The sequence below is a fragment of the Sardina pilchardus genome, chromosome 9 (genome assembly GCF_963854185.1).
Source record: "Sardina pilchardus chromosome 9, fSarPil1.1, whole genome shotgun sequence".
NCBI classification, from domain to species: domain Eukaryota; kingdom Metazoa; phylum Chordata; class Actinopteri; order Clupeiformes; family Clupeidae; genus Sardina; species Sardina pilchardus.
Window position 1 is genome coordinate 12,363,313 of NC_085002.1, and position 22,251 is coordinate 12,385,563.

General features: G+C 44.8%; 1 protein-coding gene across 1 annotated transcript in view; it reads left to right on the plus strand.

Annotated features, from left to right (window-relative positions):
* Positions 1–22,251, plus strand: part of col2a1b (collagen, type II, alpha 1b) — a 140,510-nt gene that overhangs the window by 44,860 nt on the left and 73,399 nt on the right. The window lies entirely within an intron of this gene.

Genomic DNA, 22,251 nt, shown 5'->3' on the forward strand with positions numbered 1-22,251 from the left:
CAGAGAGTATTGCGACTTCTGCCAGGCTCCGCCCTCTGTTTAGGGTGGTGTCAGTGAGGTGATCCCCTGCATCGTGTTGTGTCGCACTGCATCGTGTCGTGCTGGTCAGATCTAGATAGTGAACTCAAGAATTGATTCAAATCCCCAAGTTTTCGACTTTTCACCTTGTGATTTAATTCTTGGCAACTTTTTTTTATTTCTTTCTATTTGATGTCTTTTGGTTAAGCCCCGTTCCAACTGGCTCTGTCAGTCATGTGTGGCTGAACTGCTGCAAAGACTTCCTGTCAGCGACAAATTCTCACTTCACAGCAGTCACTCATTGTTAGCATTTCTGTTTTTGCCATCTACTGAATGGCCAAGAAAAAATGGTACTTGCAGAATTATCATAAAAGACATGTAAATATTTCATCTTATTCCCCATACTTAAAGACAAATTCCTGAAGTACAGTCTGATAACACTTTTGAAAGGGGCAAAACTGTCAGAGTGTCAGTTCTGTGTTAGACCACTAGATGGCATCCTCACCATCTAAATGAAAAATTGCATCTGTGTCCCCTAAAAAACCTTGCTCTAAATCCCTTCGATTTCAGGTCTTTCTTCCCACCCTTCAATCGCTCTATAACTTGAACGATTATGAGAAAGGCAGTGCTCTCTCTCTCTCTCTCTCTCTTTCTCTCTCTCTCTCTCTCTCTCTCTCATTGGCTCCGAATCAGTTGCTGAAGGCCCAGTGTTGTCACTCTCCAAAATGTTCCACTCTCTCAGTCAGGCACGTGAGTGCAGATCACCCAAACACTTTCTCGCTGCATCTCTATATAATATCCAGACCTGAGACTTTTCTGATGACTCAGACACTTTTCCATGCCTGTGGCTCTTCAAAGAAATATATTGATGGAAATAAGTATGATCAGGTATTATACAAAAGCTGCATGAAAATGGAAGTTTTAAGCAGTCATTTTCATTTACCCCTTTAATGACACCTGTTAAACTATATAAAGAGGGATTGTTCACAAGAAAAGGAAAATTCATATAAATAATGAAATGAAGGTCCCCTTATTTGCTAGTTTATGCTAATTACCAGTAACAGTTTGTGTCACTTTTTGTGTGTGTGCTTTCTCTACCTATTTCTCAAGCTACTATTTTGACCTACTGCGTATTTGTGAGGTCACCAGTCTCTCTCTCTCTCTCTCTCTTTGTGTGTGCGTGTGTGCGTGTGTGTGTGTGTGTGTGTGTGTGTGTGTGTGTGTGTGTGTGTGTGTGTGTATATATTAGTAGACAGGCTGGCTACGCCAGGGGAAGTGCAGGGTAGAGTATGGGTGGGGCTCCAGCTCCTGTCTGTGGCCCAGATGGCAGAGCTGAGGCGCTGAGCTGAGCTGGGGTGGGGTGATGGGGAGGGGAGGGGTAGAGCGGGGTTGGCAGAGTGAGGCAGGGGTGGAGAAGATGGAGAGAGAGAGAGAGAGAGAGACAGAGATGGAGGGATAGAGGGAGAGAGAAAGACATATGGCCTCAGCTTCGCTCACATATGTGCAGCAATATCCTCCGCTCTCTTTCTCCTCTCTCTCTCTCTGCGTTCCTATCGCTGCACACAGTCAGTAGCCCACTACTCTTCCCTCCTCCTCCTCCTCCTCCTCCTCCTCCTCCTCCACTCCCATTTGTTTTCGCAGCGGCGAGTTCTGAGGCCCATGCTGAATGCATCAGAGTCCTGCCAGTCAGCTTCAGTCCACGGCCTGATGTCTAAAACAGATCCTCACAGGGCTGAGATCACCCTGTCAGGGCAAGCAGCAGTGGTATTTTTGTGGTAGTTACAGTTTTTTCCAATCGTTTACACACAATTTTGAAAACGGGGCTCTTTTTGTCTAAACATATCACACAATTAACCAAACACAACACCCAATCAGCAGAACATAACAGATTGTTAGCAAAATGAAATATTTCTGTCAAAACAATAAACACATTGATAAAACCTTATACTGTTCTCATATCACTAACACATTCTTTGAATGATTCCACACTGTCGCTATCTTATACACACCAACACAATAAATTCAAAACACATCTGTAAAAACCCTCTTCCAATATATGGATCTTATTCAGACATATTGTTTGAGAGCATTAGGATAATTCAGATGACAAAAATATTTTTGATGAACCCTCATCAAGCAATGCACAAAACTGATGCTGCAGACAATATTTCTTTCTTTCACTAAACCATATGTTCAGTTACAGTGACAAGTCAATCAACAGAAAATGCCAAAATTATATTTCTTGCTACTGTAAAGTGTAGAAAAATAAAAATCTGTACACAAACAAAAAGTACTGTACACTTACAGTCACTGAAGTAAAACTAAAGCAACAATACAAACAAGTAACAACAATACATAATACTCTAATCATCTCTCTGTCTAGCTGGATCAGGCCATAAGAGTTCACCATATCACAGGCTATGGGTGCCTCTCATTTGGGCTTTTATACGTCCTCCCTCGCTCCTCTGGCCTCGATCCTCACTGATAGACATAAAGAATGATGTGGCGAAAACAATGGGATAGTCTATCCAGTGTTAGTTATAGATCAGTGGGAACGCCCCTCGAGGATCGAGCATAACACACCTGAGTGCTGCGTTTTCAATTTTGCACATGTGTGCTTACACACCTGGTGGATGTGATAATTCAATTTGTTCATTGGTGTGGTCATTGGCAAGCCAGGGCTTTATAATGACAAGGAAGTACCTAACAATCTTTATCTGTGTCTAAGGTGTGAAAATGTGTTTTACGTTTTGACATTCACTGTGTGTAATGTTTCGCAAAAAGTGTGAAGCTGAATTTGTGCTTACTGTTGTACTACTCTGCGCAGGCGTTTTGCTTCTTAAGTGTTAAGTATTGTTAACTGTCTGTTAATCTTGATTTTAGTGTGTAAACGATTGGAAAAAACTGTAATGAGAAATAAAAGAAAAAAAAAGATCTCCAATAGTTTTAAGCAGATTCATCCAAATAAGTCTTCAATTTGCTCGGGCCAACCGAACTTGTATCAGTGGTCTCGTCTTCATCCATGCAAGTGAGAGGATAGTAGAGAGACTTAACCACAAGGACGTCAGCTAGCAATATTAGCTCTGTCAAATTCAATACGGAGCTAGTACTTTACTGAAATTCCACAGGCCTCAGGAAGTAGTCTGGCCTCGGTGTCATCCGAGCACACACAGCTCTGATGAAGATGTTTCATACTGTAGGAGCCATTAAGCTGTAATCCTCGAGAGGCCTGGCGTGTCTGTCAGCAGGGTCTCCACAGGCTAGGAGCACCGCTTGGAAGCCCCAAGCCCTGGCGGCGTTTAGCGCTCAGCCCCCTCGTCAGATGTATAGCAGCGGTGTTTAATTGATGTTGATGGTTATCAGAGTTGCGTTGCGGGTGAACGGCGAGAGTCAAGACGTCTGCGAGCAGAGCGAGGTGATGAAGTCAGGCGAGGCGATGAAGGGAGGGTGGTCTGCTTGCGCTAAGAGCTCCGATAATGGTCGTGTCTACACATGGCAATGGGCTGTGTGCATGACAGAGGAGCATGTGTGTGTGTGTGCAATTGTGCATGCAGTATTTGTCATGTTAGTGTCAACACATTACACGACTACATATATATGTGTGTGTGTGTGTGTGTGTGTGTGTGTGTGTGTGTGTGTGTGTGTGTGTGTTGTTAAGGTATATGACCTTCAACGGAAGTCTGGAATAAGCTTGGCCTCAGGCATTGACATAGTGTTGTGTTTGTAATTTGAGCAGGATTTTTATTCATTTGAGTGTACACAGAGAAGCAGACAGAGGACGTGGGAGGGAGAGAGAGAGTGAATGAGAGAGAGAGAGAGAGTGTGAGAGAGAGTGAGAGAGAGAGGGAGAGAGAGTGAGAGAGAGAGAGAGTGAGGGAGAAGGAGAAAGGGAGCTCAGACATTCCCCCCCTGCGTGTTCAGACTCGACCAGAAACGACATGAAGATGGTAAAGCCTCGGTGTTAAAGCGTGAAGCTCAGTCTCCCTCAGAAATACCATTAGTGTTTTTATACCTGCACCACAGCACCGCAGAGGCTGAATGCCTCTCTTCAGCTCATTTCACATATCGTCAAAAGCAGGTTAGAATCAGTCAGTATGGCCCAGCCAGCTAGAGCTAGTCATGCTCCACCATCAGAGGCAGGGGGTCGGCCGTGGCCCGACTCGGCACTGCGTCTATCCTCGGGGAAGAGAGTTGGGCTGACACTGGAATGTTGTAACGTTTGCTAAGGAAGGGCCTGAAAACCCCCTCAGCCAATTAGCTCGCACCCCCCACATCCCCATAACTTAGCACAGTCAGCTGCAGGAATCCAGACCCTCTTGCACTTTGTCTGTCTCTCTCTCTCTCTCTCTCTCTCTCTCTCTCTGTCTCTGTCTTTCTCTTTCTCTCTCTCTCCCTGTGTGTGCTAATTAGACAAAGACAGAACTGCACCAGTTTCTGACAGCAGTAAATTTGTTTTGAGTGCCAGAACATTTTGTGCCAGCGGGCAGCCCGAAGTGGCACAGAACTTATAAATCCATCCACATGGCAGAGGATCAGAGAGGCAGTGGGCAGTCACAGAGAGACATTAATCCTTACCCACTGGGCCAGGGGGCACTGCCCTCTGTCTGGGACTCAGGGCCGAAGCACACAACACAGGAAAGGAGAGTCACTGAGGCTTTAGCTTAAATCAGCTATGAGGAGCTTTGGTCTAAAACTGGAGAGATACAGTAAGTGCCTAAAGGGTTACCATGGAAGAGACCTTAAGATGCAAGCCAGGTAGCAAATCAAAAACCTTAAGACACAAGATCATTACCAAGGCCGAGACCTTAAGATGCAAGCCAGGTAGCAAATCAAAAACCTTAAGACACAAGATTGTTACCAAGGCAGAGACCTTAAGATGCAAGGCAGTTACCAATGCAAAAACCTTAAGACACAAGGTACTGTAGGCACCAAGTCAAAAACCTTAAGACGCAAGGCAGTTACTGACGCAAAAAAACCTTAAGACACAAGGTAGTCACCAAGTCAAAAACCTTAAGACGCAAAAACCTTAAGACATAGGGTAGGTACCAAGGCAAAAAAAGTAAGACACAAGGCAGTTACTAAGGCCAAAACCTTACGATGCAAGGTAGTTGCCAATGTTAAAGCCTTCACAGTTACCACTGGTGAAAATGCTTCTTGACTTGATGGTGGCACTATAGCTCTGCCAGCATGATTAATAAATGCCCCCCAATTTCACTCTCACTCATATACAGTACATCTTCTGGAGAACATCTCAGACTGATAACTACACTAAAAGTGCTGCTGAAAAAGTCAGATTATTCAACCCAGCAGGCGATTAAAAAAGAATTGTCCAGATGCCTCCAGTGACTGATCAGAACTGAGTTTCCCACGCAGTGGTCTAATCCTCAGCATCATGCAGCTGCATTGGTTATTTTTTCATCATGATATTTTAATGATCACACATACTCTCATTAGTTTGGGTATCATTTGAATAGTTAGGGTTCAGACAGTGTCACTGCTGCAAACATATTTCACTTGTCCTCACAGGCCCTCTCTTTGCGCTGTTTGTCCCTCATAAGCACTCTTAAGTAGATAATGACGTCCTCCCCCGCAGCACCACCATCCACTGGTCTACCCAGCGTAAACACACGCTTGTGTAAACACGTGGAGGTGATGCTCTTCTCAGGCATCTCTCTCTCTCTCCGTCTCTCATATTGTTTTGGCTCAGCCTTTTGTTTACTTGCCTTAAAATCCCCCAAAGATCATGATCAGAGTTTCAGTTCAGTTTCATAATTAAAAAATTCCCTAATTACAGGCGGCATCACAAGAGTGACCAAGCAGAAATTTTTCGTGGAGGAGGGGAGGGGAGGGGAGGAACGCAGACAGCGAGCGTCGTCGGTGCCAGGGCGTCTTTGAAGCTGATGGTTTTTTGTATGATTTTATTAACGAGGTCACTGCGCGTGAGCCAAACCCAAGGCGCGGAGGAATGAAAATTGGTAGCAGACAGTCTGCAGCCAAGCACAGTTTTACGCCAAACTCTCAGCTGGTAGTTAAGATTAGCGGACAGGTGGTCCAATTTACAGGTACCCCCTCACCCCCATCTCGTTACCCCAACCCTAACCTCTCATACATTCCCCTCCCCTCTCTCTCTCTCTCTTTCTCTCTCTCTCTCTCTCTCCCTCTCTCTCTCTCTCTCTCTCACACACTCACACACACACACACACACACACACACACACACACACAGACTTTCTCACACCCCAAGCACATCCCTCTCTCCAGACCCTTTGGTTCCGTCACCATCAGTCCCATAACGAGGGCTCCACCCCTGCTGGATCTATCTCACGCCCGCTGGGCTGATGTGGTGTGGACGGACGGGAACAGTTCAGAGTCTGGGTCAGAGTCGCTTCACTTCCACTTAGAGTCAGCCACCGCCGCTGCTGCTGCTGCTGCTGCATACAAAGAGGTGCTGCTGGAAGCCCTCAGTCAGCTCTCTGCGCTCGCTCCCCGTGCTAACGCTTCGTACGAGCTGAAGTGGCTCTGTTTCCGAGCCTACTGACGTGTTGTGGTATGTGTGTTATGTGCGGAGGGGTTGGGGGGTGGGTTGGAGGCATGTGCTGGAATACTGGCTTTATGGGACACGCTTACTCATGGTCAGTCCCCTACGGAGCCAACTAGATGACTGCCCAAATATATATTTATATATATATATAAATGCATCTGCAAGAACCCAGCGTCACTGACCACACTTGGCATAAAATGTGTGTGTGTGTGTGTGTGCCAGCGCACGTGTGTGTGTGTTTATGTGGCTCTTGTGGCAGTGTTGAATCATTGTTTTTATTACCATATAAACAGCGCAAGATTTATCTGGGGTATTAAGCAACATGAAAACCCATTCAAGACTGGAGACGCTTGCCTGGCTCAGTGGCTAACAGGGAGTTAAGCAAACTCAGCAGTATATCTGTTGTCAGTTTTTTATTGGATATCAGTGAGTTCTAGAATCTTCCTTCATTTGACGTACTGTATACATGATAATGCTACAGACACTGTTTGATAGATATTTGCATCCACGTGTGTCAACTTGCTGGGTTTGATGTTAGTTTTAGGCAGTTATTTTAGTCAGCCCAAAAAACGCACTGGCACGTCTGTTCTGCATACCCATCTTGTCTCAGTAGTTTATGGCTGTTGCTCTCTCAGTCACTTGCCTTTGAAGAGCAGCGCTTTGAAAACATCACTGATGTCTGTGATCAACAACTAGAATCAAATCTGAGTTTCTTTTTTTTTGCTTCCTAAAAGAGAAGCCTTGAGAGACAGGGGAGGGGTGGGAAAGACAGCAACACAGAGGGAAACGGGGAGAGAGGGGTAGAGAGAGATTCTTTCACAGCACTGTGTTTCCACACACACTCTTTTCTTGACAGAGCACAATGGGACCTGCTCCGCACTTGGAATGCATTGTATTGCCATGGGAACTGTTACAATAATGGCCCTCGCAGAGTTTAGACAGGGGAACTCCTGCCTCCAATAAGCACTGACTGATCGGTTGCTCTTTTCTCTCTGTGTTTTGTTTTTTTCTCGTCTGGCCTATCTGTCTCTCTCTTTCATTCTGTCTGTCGCTCTCTCTCTGCATTTAGTTTTATTGAGTCTTTCTGTCTCTTTCTTTCTCTCTCTCTCTGTTGCCTTCTTTTCCTCTCTCTCTCTACTTTTTCTTCACTTCCACTCTGCCTAGCTGTCTAGCAAGAAACGTACACCAAAGGAAATAAAGCTTGCAGCACAGCGTCCAGACCACAAAGTCGCCTGAGGGGTGTACAACACATGATGGAAAATGACTGTGCAAAGGATTATCGGTGCCTTCCAATGCCAAGGCCTCTTTGTTTGCATATGTGCGTCTCTGTGTATCTGCTTTTGTATTTTATTGGCAGTATGTAAACATGAGGCATTTGAGGTGATTGAGGTATTTGAGGTGATGACACATTAATCATTGTGCAGCGTCTGTGCTGTGTATGTAAGTATGTATACTGCAAAGTCGCTCCATATATCATTCCCTCAACCACGCCTTTGGTGAAATAAACGCCCTGAAGTCCTTTTAAACAGGTGTCACGGCTGTCTCTTAACAGTAGGTGGCGCACTCTTCCTGAGTCAGCTTTGCTGTGTGCCTGTGGCTTAGGGGGCCGTGTGTATGAAGCCATTGTGCCAGAAGGGGTAAAGATAGCGTCTCCCAGCGGTAGTCACCTCCGCACACACAGAGAGCTAGTGTTCTCAGCAACCAAGCCCAGAGACCCACAGCCTGGGCTGGGCAGGGTTCCTCCACTCTCACCCTACCTCAGCCCATCCCAGTCCAGCCAAGGCCAGCTCAGCTCTGCCTGGTGCGTCACAACAGCACAACAGCCCCAGCACCAGTCTCACCTTTCTTTCTCTCTCTCTCTCTCTCTCTCTCTCTCTCTCTCTCTCTCTGTCTTTCTCTCTCTCTCTCTCTCCTGTCTACCTTGTTAAGTACATTGACACAGCTGCCACAATTCAGTGTGAGTCTTGGTCAGTTGGTCACCGGCATCTTTTGCGTTCAGATGAGTTTGACGTGGATGATTCTGTGGTGCGGTTAAAGAACACTGAAGTCAGTCTTTAGTAGTTTTTAGGTGGGTGATTATAGCAACAAATGTTTACCTGTCCTAATGAATACTTGTTATTTTGGTGTTATATTGAAGAGCCCAGGCCATTTTTTCTTCTTCCTTATCACTGGGGAGCAGGTCACCCTGCACTCATCACCTCGTCACATCTGTGCACGTGACCCTCGCCGCTTATTTGGGGTTGGTGGTGACGGCGATGATTGAGGGCTAGTAGTTTGCCCCTGCGTGAGGGGAGGGGGCAAGGACAGAGGTATCCATTACGCCCCACTGACAGACTTCTGACAGGGTCTCATCCCCAGTACACATCACTTAAGAGCGCACTCTGTTATTGCCCACGCCAGTTCAGAGCAGTCCACACACACCTCCCCAAGTCATCGCTAATGACTACCTAATTCCTGCCGTTAAGTGGTAAGTGACTATTACAGTCCACATGCTGAGTGAAAGTGTGGCTGGATTGAGCATGGCTGGATCTCCATGTTGCTGTTATTCAGTTTCACACTTGTGCAGTGACTCCTTTCAAATTAATTTCTAGCAACCCCATTCTTGATGTTATTTTGTGTTGATCACAGAGTAATCATAAATGTTGCTAAGTAATCCCATTGACGATTGCATTGGTAACACTATGGTCATCCTTTTACATGGAAGTAGATCCACTCTATTATCTGCTCTATCCAATCTTAGTGACCCACATTGCTGTGTGAGAGAATGCCTGGATCTTTTGATGATGTGTCTCTCTCTAAATGACCCCTTTGAAGGTTGATGTCGAATACCGGGATGGTCACAAGTCACGACTTTCCCGACCGACGAATGACCTAATAAGGGTTTTTGTGTTTTGTTTTGCTTTCCCATTGCCAGATATAACATGACACAATAGCAGAATCATAAACAGCCCTAGAAGTTCTGAGATTTCCAGACTGATAGACGGCACAGCAGGACAGAAAATCTTTTGCCCCTCAACAGGAAATAGGATGTTGCATCCTGAGCGACTGGGTTGGGAGAGCTCTCTAATCAAAATAAATGTGGACTTCCAAATACATAAAATATGCCAATCGGAAGCTCTCGGCCACCCAAAATCTGTTTGTGCTTTGATCATCACAGTCGCTTTTGCATTGATCATATTTCAAAGTCAGCTACTGGCTCCAAGCAAAACAACACTCAGCAGTTTTCTGCACAGAACAGTGAAAGGGGACTTTGGTTGTAGCCTCCAGTCTGACTTTCTGACTTTATCCTCATCCATTTTTAGAAAATGCTTTTTTCATCTCATCAGAGAGACTGGGAGGGGAATGGACCTGACTGGTTGGACATACTGTAAAGGCAGTCCATTTGAAGCCCTACAAAGAGATCCCCATTGGCCTCTGCAACTCCGAGGACCGAGAGAGAGAAAGAGAGAGAGAGACTCGTGACATTATCATAACAAAGGCATTGGATTGTACAGGTCAATAATGGAGCCAGGCAAAGAGTCAGTAAGAGTGTATGTGGGTCAGAGCCAGATGTTTGAATGGTGTTGGGCCCCATGTCTTCAGAGGGCCTCCATCGCAGGACTTCATGGGCCCCCACCCCTCCATCCAATCTTTGGAGAAATGAGCTCGGACCCTCATTTCCTAAGACGAGGATTTCGGATACTCGCACTCCAAAGCCTCCACTCCGCACTGATATTTGAGCGGCTCCCAATCCACGGCCTCATCTTCCCCACTTCCCCCAGCCACCCCACCGCACAACACCAGGCCCCTGTGTTGCTTTAGCAGGTTCCCCTCAGCTCCGCTTTCGGGAGGAGGACGTTTTCCATGTCTGAGCCCATGAATGGCACCTTTGTCCCATGGCCTTCACACTAAGTCGATGGCCTTCTGAGAACCCGCCACCCCTCAAACCCCACCCCATACCTACATACCCAAACACCACCACCACCTGACCCTCAATCCCACCTCCACCCACTAACCCCCCCCCCCCCCCAGAGACAGGAAGAGAGTGGGGCAGCACTGGATGAGGCTCTTTGATCCAGATGGGGTGGTTGCCGCATGAGTTAGGCCCGTGAGCCTAGCTCCAACAATGGGCGCTTAGTCTGAGAGGCATGGCCATCTTAATGCTTACAGGAGGAGGAGGTGGTGGAGGCAGCAGTGGGGGGGAATAGGTCTCCTTCTGTTTCCCCATTTTTTTCCCTTTTCCTGTCTCTCTACTTCAGCAAATTCTTCATAAAGTATGGCTCCTTTGGTGAAGCCCTTGTTGGCATCTGCTCATAAGGCTATTAAGTTTAATCATAACAAAGGTTTAAAACAGAAATAACTACAGCTAGTTATTTTCTGTGCCTACTATTCCAGGGAGAGTCATTTAGACAGCAGTGGCTATTTTTCACTAGCCTGACTCTCGCCAGACCCTTGTAGTTCCGCCATGCTCCACCAGAGGCGTTTCACTGAGCTCCACACAAGGGTCTGGACGCGAGGGCAATCCAAACCCCTGCCAGTGATAAAAAAATGAGCAACCAACCAAGCGAGTGTTTGATTCAAATAACAATGGCGGCACGCAGCGAGGAGTCTTGTGCTGACATTGATTCTGCTATTTCAACCGTTTTGTCGAATCTATCGAGTATTCATTCTTTAAAAGATTAACAGAGAATAGTTTTGAAGACATTTATTGGTGGCAAGGATGTTTTTACTCTTCTTCCGACCGGGTTTGGCAAGAGCTTGAAGAAGCCTAGCACGTCATTCAAGATAACAGGCAAGTGGTTTATCAAATCACATGCGAGGATGTTTTACAAGGACCCGCCTTCATAAATACATCTCCTATCGAGAAGTCCCAGATCCTTGTGTGAAGCAGACAGCGAACTACAGGATCTGGCGAAAGTCAGGTTAATTTTTCACCTCTCCACAATATGTTTGAGAGACGTTTATTTTATTGCACCAGACTCCAAAATGGCTCCCACTGCAAGTCGCCAACCATCTTCGTTTAAAATTCTCTAATACACAGAGATGCATCCCATCCCCGTCTTTCATACATGAAGGGGTCATCAATAACAACAGTAGGCCTCCTAGTTCACATCTGGAATGCAAGGAGGCATAGGGGTCAAAGGGCATCATGGATTTGCCCTCAGTGTTTGCAGGGAGTAACGTCATGTGGTCCGGACAAATGCCACCGATACAGGGTGGTGTGGCTGGCACTGGGAGCAGACAAACAGGCAGGAGGACCAGTTTGTTTGGGATTCCTCCCGATGAGATAGCGCTTCACAGAGATCCGCTAATGGGACCCAGCTGTCTGCTAATGCGGCAGTGGTCGGCACAGGAGTGTTTGCTTTTGTTTTCGACCCGTCAGCGAGAGGGGCTGGGTGGGATAGAGGGCTGAGGACGAGGAAGGGGGAGAGGCAGGGTGGGGGGGGCACTGTTTATTGTCCTTTTGGTCCCTCAAGCTGTAGTCTGGAAAAAAGAGAAAGAAAATTATATTGTGTTTACTTGGTGTCCACGGCTGTTTGGGACCGGCTAGTTTGGCTTTCCCAGAGAAAGAGATTTGCTGACATGCCACACAGGAAAGCGTCAGAAAATCCTCAAGCTTCACTGACCCCTGACGCCACGGCTTCTCTCTCTGTCTGGCTGGAGCAGTTCCGGAACTTTTCTCCATTTTACTTGGATTTGCTGCTCCCCATCGGGCTATGGGTCAACCTCTCAAGCTGCTCTCCTGAAATGGGACGGTCTGTGATCCAAAGAGGCTCAATCATCACAAAGATCTGAGTCCAAGCAGTGGGCCAAAGGCTTCAGGGGTCAGTCTTTGGGTGGGGAAGTTTTAATAACTCCTGTTCCCTTCTCCACTGCCAAGAATGTGTTTATTATGGTGTATTATTCCTCTGAATGAGATTCTGGTCATTACTCATGTGCCATAAATAGTGTTCTACTGCCATTGATGCAGGCCTGTACCCCTGTGCCAGTCAAAGTGTCCAGATGGTGATTGGAATAGGTTTCTTTACAGTAGCAGTAAGCTAGGAAAATTCTGATAGCTAATAAGTTGCCTACCTCATGACAATACCTGAAATACAGTATATGATAATATGCGACTGGTAAACATGCCTTTCCCTGCATAATTTTTTTTCTGTGATATGCATATATGCCTAACATTATGAACAAATGAATAGAGTCTATGACCGATTATAAAACTTTCAAGCCCCTTAATGTCACTTAATTCAGTTTTCAATTTCAATGAGGACAGTTGTGTGACCAATGTCCACCGACCTGACACTATCATAACAAAGGCAAGGTTAACAGTTGTTCCCATCCGGAAGTAGCATACATAGCATTATGAAATTCAAAGAGGGGGAAGCTACTTCCTACTTAATCTTGCCGGTGTCTCTCACTCATCTTCCTAAATAGACATGTCTCCGCATGTGTTAGGACCATCTGTTTAGTCTGTAAGAAGAGCCACCCAAAATTGAACAGTTCACGCACACATGTAGTCGTTCGCATGGATTGCCTGCTGGCAGACAAAGAGTATGGGTAAACCACTTGAGGAATTGAGCCTCCCGATTGTTTTCAATGCTTAAGGGTGATTTATTAACAAAAGCCAACAGCATCTTGGACCCTGACACTGTTTGTTTCTTCAAGAAATCAGTTGAGCATTATCTGAAATAACAAGTAGTCCTACTGTTATGTATGTTCACATGCCCCATGATTTATGAAACAAACAATATGTATAATATAACTGATGAGAGACAATATTCCTGCCATAAATGGCAGATGTGTTGTTTCTTCTGGAGTATATCTGAATTTGAAACAGCGTGTTGGGTTTTGAATGGAGGTTTATTTGCATCTGGTATGACTTACCCCTGTGAGTTTGTTTTCTTGCTGTGTGTGGTAGAGCAAAAGCCAGCTGAGCTCGTCATTTGAGGACACAATAGACCACCTTGGTCAGCCCAAGGAGTCATTTCAAATTTGTGACATATTAAAAAAGTACCTCAGTATTTTGCCACAAGCAAAGACATTGTTGAAACTTGCAGAGCAAAAAAAAAAGTGGAATGTTACCAGGACAAAGCAGACTGTTACATCCACAACAATCTTATTTAAGGAGAAATTAAAAATGAGACACACTTTTATGAACCGTTGCTCTTAGTAACAGTCAATATCATTTTGTCTTTGGGTCATAGCAGTGTTACGTCATCACCTTCCATACCTGTTGACCATTTGACTCCCAGATGCCGGGGTCAAAGGTCGACAAGCACTGCCGTGTGAGAGGGAAAGACAGGAAGCGGCTCTGTCACAGAGGAGTAGGTCCCAGTTTACCTTGGCATTCACAAATGCCTGAGACTTTTCCACCTATCAATAGTTGCTGTGAAAGACAGGGGGACATTACTTAAGAACATTTCTACAGTGGGCTTAAATGTATAGACATACTGCATTTGCACAAGACTCCATTATGTACTGTTGTGTCAGAAAGGCCTAGGATGTCCTGTGTGAAAAAGAGTGAGAATGCACATCCATGTAAAGTTCCGGCTTAGATCTCATGCTGCCCCAATTACGTTGTCATTGTGCATCTTTTGACAATTATTACACATCTGTAAGGCTTTTGTTATACTGTACCAACTAGGTAGTGTAACTTGGTTGGCATAGGAACCCCCTGAATCACCCATGTTCACTCAGGTGAATCATTTTGGTGGGCCTAGTCATTGAGTAGGGCTGTGCAATTAATCAAATTAATCAATTAATCATGATTATGACTTCCAACCATTGTGATAACAACATAGTGAAATATAATGATTATTCTGCTACATTCAGTTTCATATCAATACTCATACTCACTCTATCAAATTCAATTTAATAATCTGAAAAGTTTTGAAAGTGGATGAGCTCCAAAATCACTGAGAATGCATGTTTGATAATCGTGATCTCAGTATTAAACAATAAAATCTTGATAATGATTTTTGCTATAACTGAGCCTGTACTATATAGTATGATATTGAGACAGCTCAGAAGTTACCATGAAATCAACCTTGACAAGAGCGCTGTAATCTTGACTGTAATGTTGTCAGATGGTTTGTATACAACATTTAGCCCAGAGTGGAAATGTAACTGGCATTTCTTCAGTCAGCTGAAAACTCATCATTTTATGGCACATGATTATAGGCTTATCTATGCCATTGGCCTGAGGGGAAACATTCCCTTGACTTTAATAAAAAAGAACTCGGCGTGTCTGAATGAGCCAGGTTGACAGTCCCTCGGGGGAAGAAGTCCTCATGGGCACAGTCTACTCTACAGGTCTGTACAGTGCTGCCACTAAAGTGCGTTGGTTGGTTAGTTCCTCTGTGCTCTCTAAAGATTTACATATTCCAACACAACAAAGAGGTTCTCTCAGATGTGTGAGGCTAAGCTATAACTGTCTCAAGATTATGTTTGCAAGCAGAGAAGGCTTTGGAAACACTGCCCCGAGGGTTATTTTAACATATGTGAAATAGCAATTATATGACCACGTTTGACATATGATTCATGGTTAAACTGGCAAGATAGTATATACTGTAAATGAGTTTGCATATCACTGGGTATGTACATGTAGTCACTATGGGCCAGATGTACAGTACGTACATTTGCAAACAGAGTGTTATCAGTGTCATGGCCAACCCGCAGAAAGCGCATGCTGTGGTTCTTCAGTTTACATGGTATTTAAACCTGCAGTACCCCAACTTGTGAAATATACACCTGAAGTGGGCGCAAAAGCCTTAGTACATCTGGCCCTGAGTATCTTATTGTCATATTGTCCCTCTAATTTGTTGATTCTTCTGTTGACAGTACAGCATGGCCCACATGCTGTACTGTAGTTCCCACATGCTGTACTGTAGTTCTATCTAGCATTTACCACCACATCCTTCTTCATTCATTTCCATGACTGGCAAAAGATCTGAAGTGAAGCTAAATGGTACTCTAGATGTTAATGTCATCTATCTCTCTCTCTCATGATAGTGTGAACTCCAACCATGCTAACAGTTGCAGCCTCACTCAGATTGACTGTGTTAAAAGTAAATGTCAGAGTGCCATCACAAACATACTCACGTGAGTGGAACAATAATACTCATTTCCTTCCCCCAAACTGTGTCTATTTGTTTTCAAGCAGTAGGTTTCCTTTAGCTGATTATGCCTCAACTCAGTTATTAAAGTGATTAAAGGCTGATTAGGCCAGCTTTGTGTTGATGGGGACGGAAACTGGACGAGTGTTGAAGCATTAATCAGGTCTGGGAGGTGGCGTGAAAGTAGCCAGTCACGCGACTCGTGGCAAGCGCCACTGCCACTTAATAAAAAGATTTATACTGTCTGACTGCGTGGAAATCAAAACATTTACCCTAGCTGGCTTTGATTGGGATTAATGTTCCCACACAGTTTGCATAAATATACTTGGATGTTTGACTTGTCTCATCCTCAGGCTTAGACTTTCAATGGTTTTGGTTTGGTCTACATTCAACTAACACGCAGTAGCATAAACAGCCATAATACTGGTTATTTCCTATGTATGTATATTTGCAAGCTACTGTATACTGTATACAGCATATATATTTGGCAGCAGTACACATAAATCCTTATGTCTGAATCACATGAAGTGTAACCAGTTTGCTATTGGATACCAACCATAACTTTTAAAAGACTGAAAAACATTCTTAGGCACTGTGCTGCTTTTCAACTCCTGCAGTTAAAAGGGGTACGAGGAGGAAAGGAGTCTGTGGAATTTTAAGCATGTGTTAGCAGCATGGTATGACTGATCTGCCAGACTGATTCTACCTATCAGGTCCATGTTTTGGACAGTAGATTCCCCAAAGCAAACTTATTTTAACCAACCAGAGTATTGAAGTTCATTTGATATAATTCCGAGAAGCTGTTTCTTCAAACTGGAGGTTTGTTCTTCAATTTGGAGTGTTGAGCTTCAGAAGAGCAGAAGTGATGTCATTTTGTTGTTAAATGAGATTGTAAGCAAAGGCTTCTATTATCATTTGTCATACATACAGGGCTTTTTTTGAAACATCAGTCAGATGAAAGCATAATAGCCAACAGCTGACTCTGCAGAGGTATGTTTGACATTTGTTTAGAGTATCGTGTGTAATATTTGGACTGTTTTGGACTCATCCAGATTTGGGAGAGGACATAGTGCTAGCATGAGTAGAAACACTTGGCTGTTGAGGTAACACACATAGCCTGAGATATGTGCGTGGACAGGCCAATGAAGATGCATGGATGGGGGGTAGGTCTGTATTGGAGTGGACCTGAGGAGCTCTCCTGCAGTTGGAAGCCATTAGAGCCTGCAGCTGTGGAGGATGAGCCAGAGCCAGAGCCCAGCTCTTGGCAGCAGGATAGAGTCTCTCTCTCTCTCTTCTCTCTCTTTCTCTCTCTCTCTTCTCTCTCTTTCTCTCTCTCGTCTCTCTCTTCTCCTTCTTTCTTTCTCTACTCCCATTTTCTCTCTCCCTTACTCTCTTTCCCTTTCTCTCTCTCTCCCTCCTTTACTCCTTCTTTCTCTCCCTCTCTCCTCCCATTCTCTCTCTCTCTCTCTCTCTCTCTCCTACTCTTCCCTTGGTGTATTTACTGCAGCACGTGTGTGCTGGGCCCAGGCAGGCTACTGTGCTGGAAGGAGGGGGCCCATTTCTCCCCCTACTCTGCCAAGAGGCGCTGACTAACTGTGGCTGTAGTACAGGGCCCAGAAGAGAATCCCCTGGTTGCCCACAAAACCCAGCTAGCGCTGCGCAGCCTTCTGCTAAGAAAAGGCGAGAGCTCGCAGTCCACCAGTCATTCCCACGGAATGAATCAGACATCCATGCAGTTGGAGAAAGGCTCCATTTTTTTCTTTTTTTACGGGTGGAGTATGTGGCTTAATACTGACATCACAGTGGACGTTACCCTCGAGCTGTGAATAGCTTTTTTATTATTAATATTATATATGATTCAGAGTAATTATCTAGACATACAGTTTTAGGTTCACAGCAGTGTCTAAACCTTTCCCTACTTTCTTTTAGAACCTATTCTCTATGGGAAAAATATGATGCCAAAAAATAAGAAGATGCATCAATTCCAGTAAACCTAGTGGAAAGAAAGACAAGGATATGAGAAGATTCTTTTTTTTTTTCACTTCACACACATCTATCAAATGTTGCACAAACAGTGGCCTTGTGTTGGTTAGCATACTTTAGCATAGACAGGGCCTCTACTGTACTGAGGCTCTGTTCTCCTCAGGAGCATTTTGGAGGACCTGTCTTCTGGTCTCCAGTGGGAGGCTCGCTCACTTCCTGATGGGGGCAAAATATGAGCACAAAAAGCCCATTCTCCATTGACCACGGCTTGGCTTTTACCTCTGTTATCTTTTCGTGTGGCCTGCCAGTGAAGGCATTTTATACCATGATTACGCATGCAGGTTTTGCCTGAATAGCCTTTTTTGAGTTTGCTCAATACTGGTTTACTATTCTGCTGTTCATCAAACTTGTAAACACAGGGAAAAATAAGAAATGGACGTTAGATTACCCTAGATTTTTAAAAGCTGGCTCCAAAAAATGGGTGTCTCTAATTGGCTAGTTTGCATTTTCTTCACTTAGTGTAGATTCTTCTACTGCAAATGTGAATTTACAGTCTTGTTTACTTTAGCCTTTGGTTGTGTGCCTGGTCTGCCTCCTTTGGATTTTCATGAGTTCCTAAAAATAAAGTTTCTCTAGGAACCACAAGCTCACTGCTTAATCACTTATTCATACATACAATTGAGACCAGGCATAAGCAGAGACACTGGCAAGTCAGTTGATGTCAAATGTGCTGTGACTGAGATCCCAGAGTGAATCAGCAACTGGCATTGCAGTGTGTGAAAGGACAACCTGTTGCAGAAATGGAAACTTAAAGCCACAAATTATATGATAGAATCTCTGCATGTGTATTTGCATTGAGTTTTGTCAGTCCATGGAACAGATATTCTTATAAACAATATGACAGACTAAATAGGCCTCCTGCCCATAGTCAGTCAAGAAAAATGAATGCCGGTAGTCTATGGAATTTAAGAAGACTCTGACACTACACAAAGTTATTCACATTTACTTCTAGAGGGAAAACTTGCCAGCTTTTCCGAAAATATGTGCATATTTACTCAGAAAATATTTCTGTTGGTGTTGGTGAGCCTGCTTAAATGCTTTCCTTGATCATATTTTCAGGCGGTGTGGGTTGATCTGCTCACTGGTAAAGCTCCCTGCCTCTAACAGGCAAGTCCTTGTCTGCCAGCTCCTTGACTTATTCCTTATGCTCCCGTCACAGTTCACAGCACTGAAACCAGTCCCCTCATAAGCACATACTGAATCATATCACATCACACATGTCTCACTTTGACGTCTTCTTGTCATCATCTGATTACTTCTCTGATTGTCACCTAAGGAATGCACTTGTGGCATAAGGCTGAATATACAGTACAGTATAGTGCAAGACAAATAGAGGGGAAACTCTACAAGTTTGTATGCTGTAAGGGTCCCACACGTCAGTATGCTTGAGTCAGGGCACTGGCTGGCAGTAAAAGTACAGACAGCAAAGTCGAGAAAGGTCTCTGAGCCAAGAGATAATTGGCTTTAACAATAGCCTGTCAGACTGGGAGTCGGTGGTATGCTTTCTCTTCTGCCAAATTAGGAACAAGCTGAGGAACACATTTACCTACTGTTAATTTGTTTGTCAGTCTGGCTGGCTCTCTCCGTGAGACAAAGTGAGAGGGGAAGAGAGACAGAGAAAGTGCTCGAGAAGGAGGGGGGAGAGATGTGAAGAAGGCTGTTATGTCGTGAAGGGCTTGTGTGCACAGTGGTTAATGGCACAGCACTCAGACTCATATCTGTAATCTGTATAAAATGCCGTTCCTGCCGTGGACCACGCCCCCCTGCAATTATGCATAATTTGGGTGGCATTCCTGGCGGAGTTCTGAGCAGAGCCGACTGAATCGACTTCCTGTGTGTAATGGCTGCTTTGCCACAGCGGCACATCTGTGTGAAGGCAGGCGGTGGTGGTGGTCGTCTGCACGCGGTGGCAACAGCACACTTGGGCCTCATCAAGATAGTTGCGTTTGTATCATGATAGTACAGGACATAATAGGAAAAGATCAAGTAGACACAGAGCCACAGACACAGACTTGATCTCGATTGTGGGTGCACTTAAATGGCTGGCTGGCTGTGTCTGTATACTGTACATAGAAAGCTTTTTTGTGTTGGATCAGTGTAGTTTTAAACATGGGCAACCTCCAGGAGAGATAAAATCTTCACTTTTCACCCAAAGCAGCTGAAGATATGAGCACTGTTGCTTATTGGAAAAATGCCCCCCATTTTCAGGTTCCATAATGAAAAGCCTACTTGCGTCATAATGCACTGACTCATGTGTTTGTTAGTGTCTGGGCGTTTAGGTGGAGGCACAGGAGGGCTATACTGTACCACCAGCAAATAAGGGGGCATTTCTGTGGCCTGGCCCCGAAAACGCTGGACAAACATTTGCTGTACCGGACTCAAGTGTTACGGGAGCAAACACAGCATGTGGGTCAGGAAAAAGCTCATCCCACGCAGAAGCCATAGCCAGCGTCCGGTCTCTACTCTCTACCATGGGCCCTACTAGCCCTGGCACAACTGCTCCAACACATCACCCTCATCATGGAGCTGAATGGAGAGCTCACCTCGCTTAAGATTGAGAAACAGCTCCGAGCCCCGAGAAAACCAACGTGCCAGTGGAATGTTCTGTCAAAGTGCTCGGAAATTTATTTTTGGGAATAAGTGCATCTCAGCCAAACTTCCAACAATTCACCCAGGGCTATGGGTGTAAGGAAAAGGCGGTGTGCAGTTGGTCCTCACTTAGCGTTCACTTGACATTTCAAATCTTTTTAAATCCTCCTGTATTACTTCCAAACCGTGCTTTAACGCTTTTGACTGGCGCATAGACTTGAAAGTAAATATTTTGTCAATGCTGCTTTACAAAATGCGATATGATAATAAAGTTCCTCAATTAGTTTATCGGGTAAAGGAAGGAGTTACCGAGTTTTGTTTATTGAGTTTTGTGTATTAAAGTCAGTGTATGTGAATAAGACCGACGTTGATACACAGCAGTTAGCCTGGATGTGCTACTGTTGAGTGTGTGTGTGGGGGGGTGGGGGGGGGGGTGGTAGTGGTGGTGGTGCTACATTTCCTGTGTCTGTCTATGGTCTGCCTGTGAGATTGCATGCAGTAGTGAGAAAGGCCCGGGTTTACTCTCCAGGCCATCTATCACACCGACAGCACAGAGCCAGAAGAACTGGGCCACCCTCACAGATCTGACATCAGACAGACAGGGCGGACAGAGTGAGGAAGATGAGGGGGACAATGATTAGCAATCTGGCAGCTTTGCCTTTGATGTTGGTTTATAGCAAATCAAGCATTGTATTGCCATTGTATTGCCCTTTTTTGCTACCCATTGCAAAGGCATGGCTACTGCTCAGAGGACACGGAGCGCAATAATACTGTGTTATGCACATGCTCTGAGTAATAGGTCTGAGTTTCAGTTCCTCTTTTGTGGCATTTTGTTTCACTTATGTTTATTTTTCTGTTACATTTTTATCCTAGCCAAAATACTAGTGAGTGCTATACACATATTTCTGCAAGCACTCATCGACTTGCCTTGCTTTAAAGGGATATTCCGCCATTTTTGGAAATACGCTCATTTTCCACCTCCCCTCGAGCAAAACAATCGATATTTACCTTGTTCTCGTTCATCCAGCCATTCTGTGAGTCTGGCGATACAACTTTTAGCTTCAGCCTAGCATAGATCATTGAATCGGATTAGACCATTAGCTTCTCGCCTGCTAGCTTCATGTTTAAAAGTGACTAAGATTTCTGGTAATTTTCCCATTTAAAACGTGTCTCCTCTCAAGTTAGAAAGTGCAATAAGACCAACTGAAAATGAAACCTGGCGTTTTTCTAGGCTGATTTGACATGGAACTACACTCTCATCTGGCGTAATAATCGAGGCAACTTGCAAACGTACCATAGGCGCAGTGATATCGTACGCAGCATCTGAAAATAGTCCCCATAGCCAACAATCAGTAGTAGTGCCAGTAGTGTGCAAGTTGCCTTGATTATTACGCCAGATGAGAGTGTAGTTCCATGTCAAATCAGCCTAGAAAAACGCCAGGTTTCATTTTCAGTTGGTCTTATTGCACTTTCTAACTTGAGAGGAGACACGTTTTAAATGAGAAAATTACCAGAAATCTTAGTCACTTTTAAACATGAAGCTAGCAGGCGAGAAGCTAATGGTCTAATCCAATTCAATGATCTATGCTAGGCTGAAGCTAAAAGTTGTATCGCCAGACTCACAGAATGGCTGGATGAACGGGAACAAGGTAAATATCGATTGTTTTGCTCGAGGGGAGGTGGAAAATGAGCGTATTTCCAAAAATGGCGGAATATCCCTTTAAACTTCTTCTCACCCCATGGTGCTAGTGAATCCCGTAATCCTACACACTTACAGTATAGCATTTATTTCTGCTATAACGTTCAGTGACTTGTGTAAGCAGGGCACTGCCCCAATGACCCAGCAGGTTAGACTTTGTAGTCTCAGAACACAGGTCTAATGTTCGGTGTTGGCCGCGGGCCATTTGGTGATCAACGTCCCGCTGTATCCTCCCTGAAAGCCTCCCCAGTCTGAGGCATGAGGCGCGGGGGC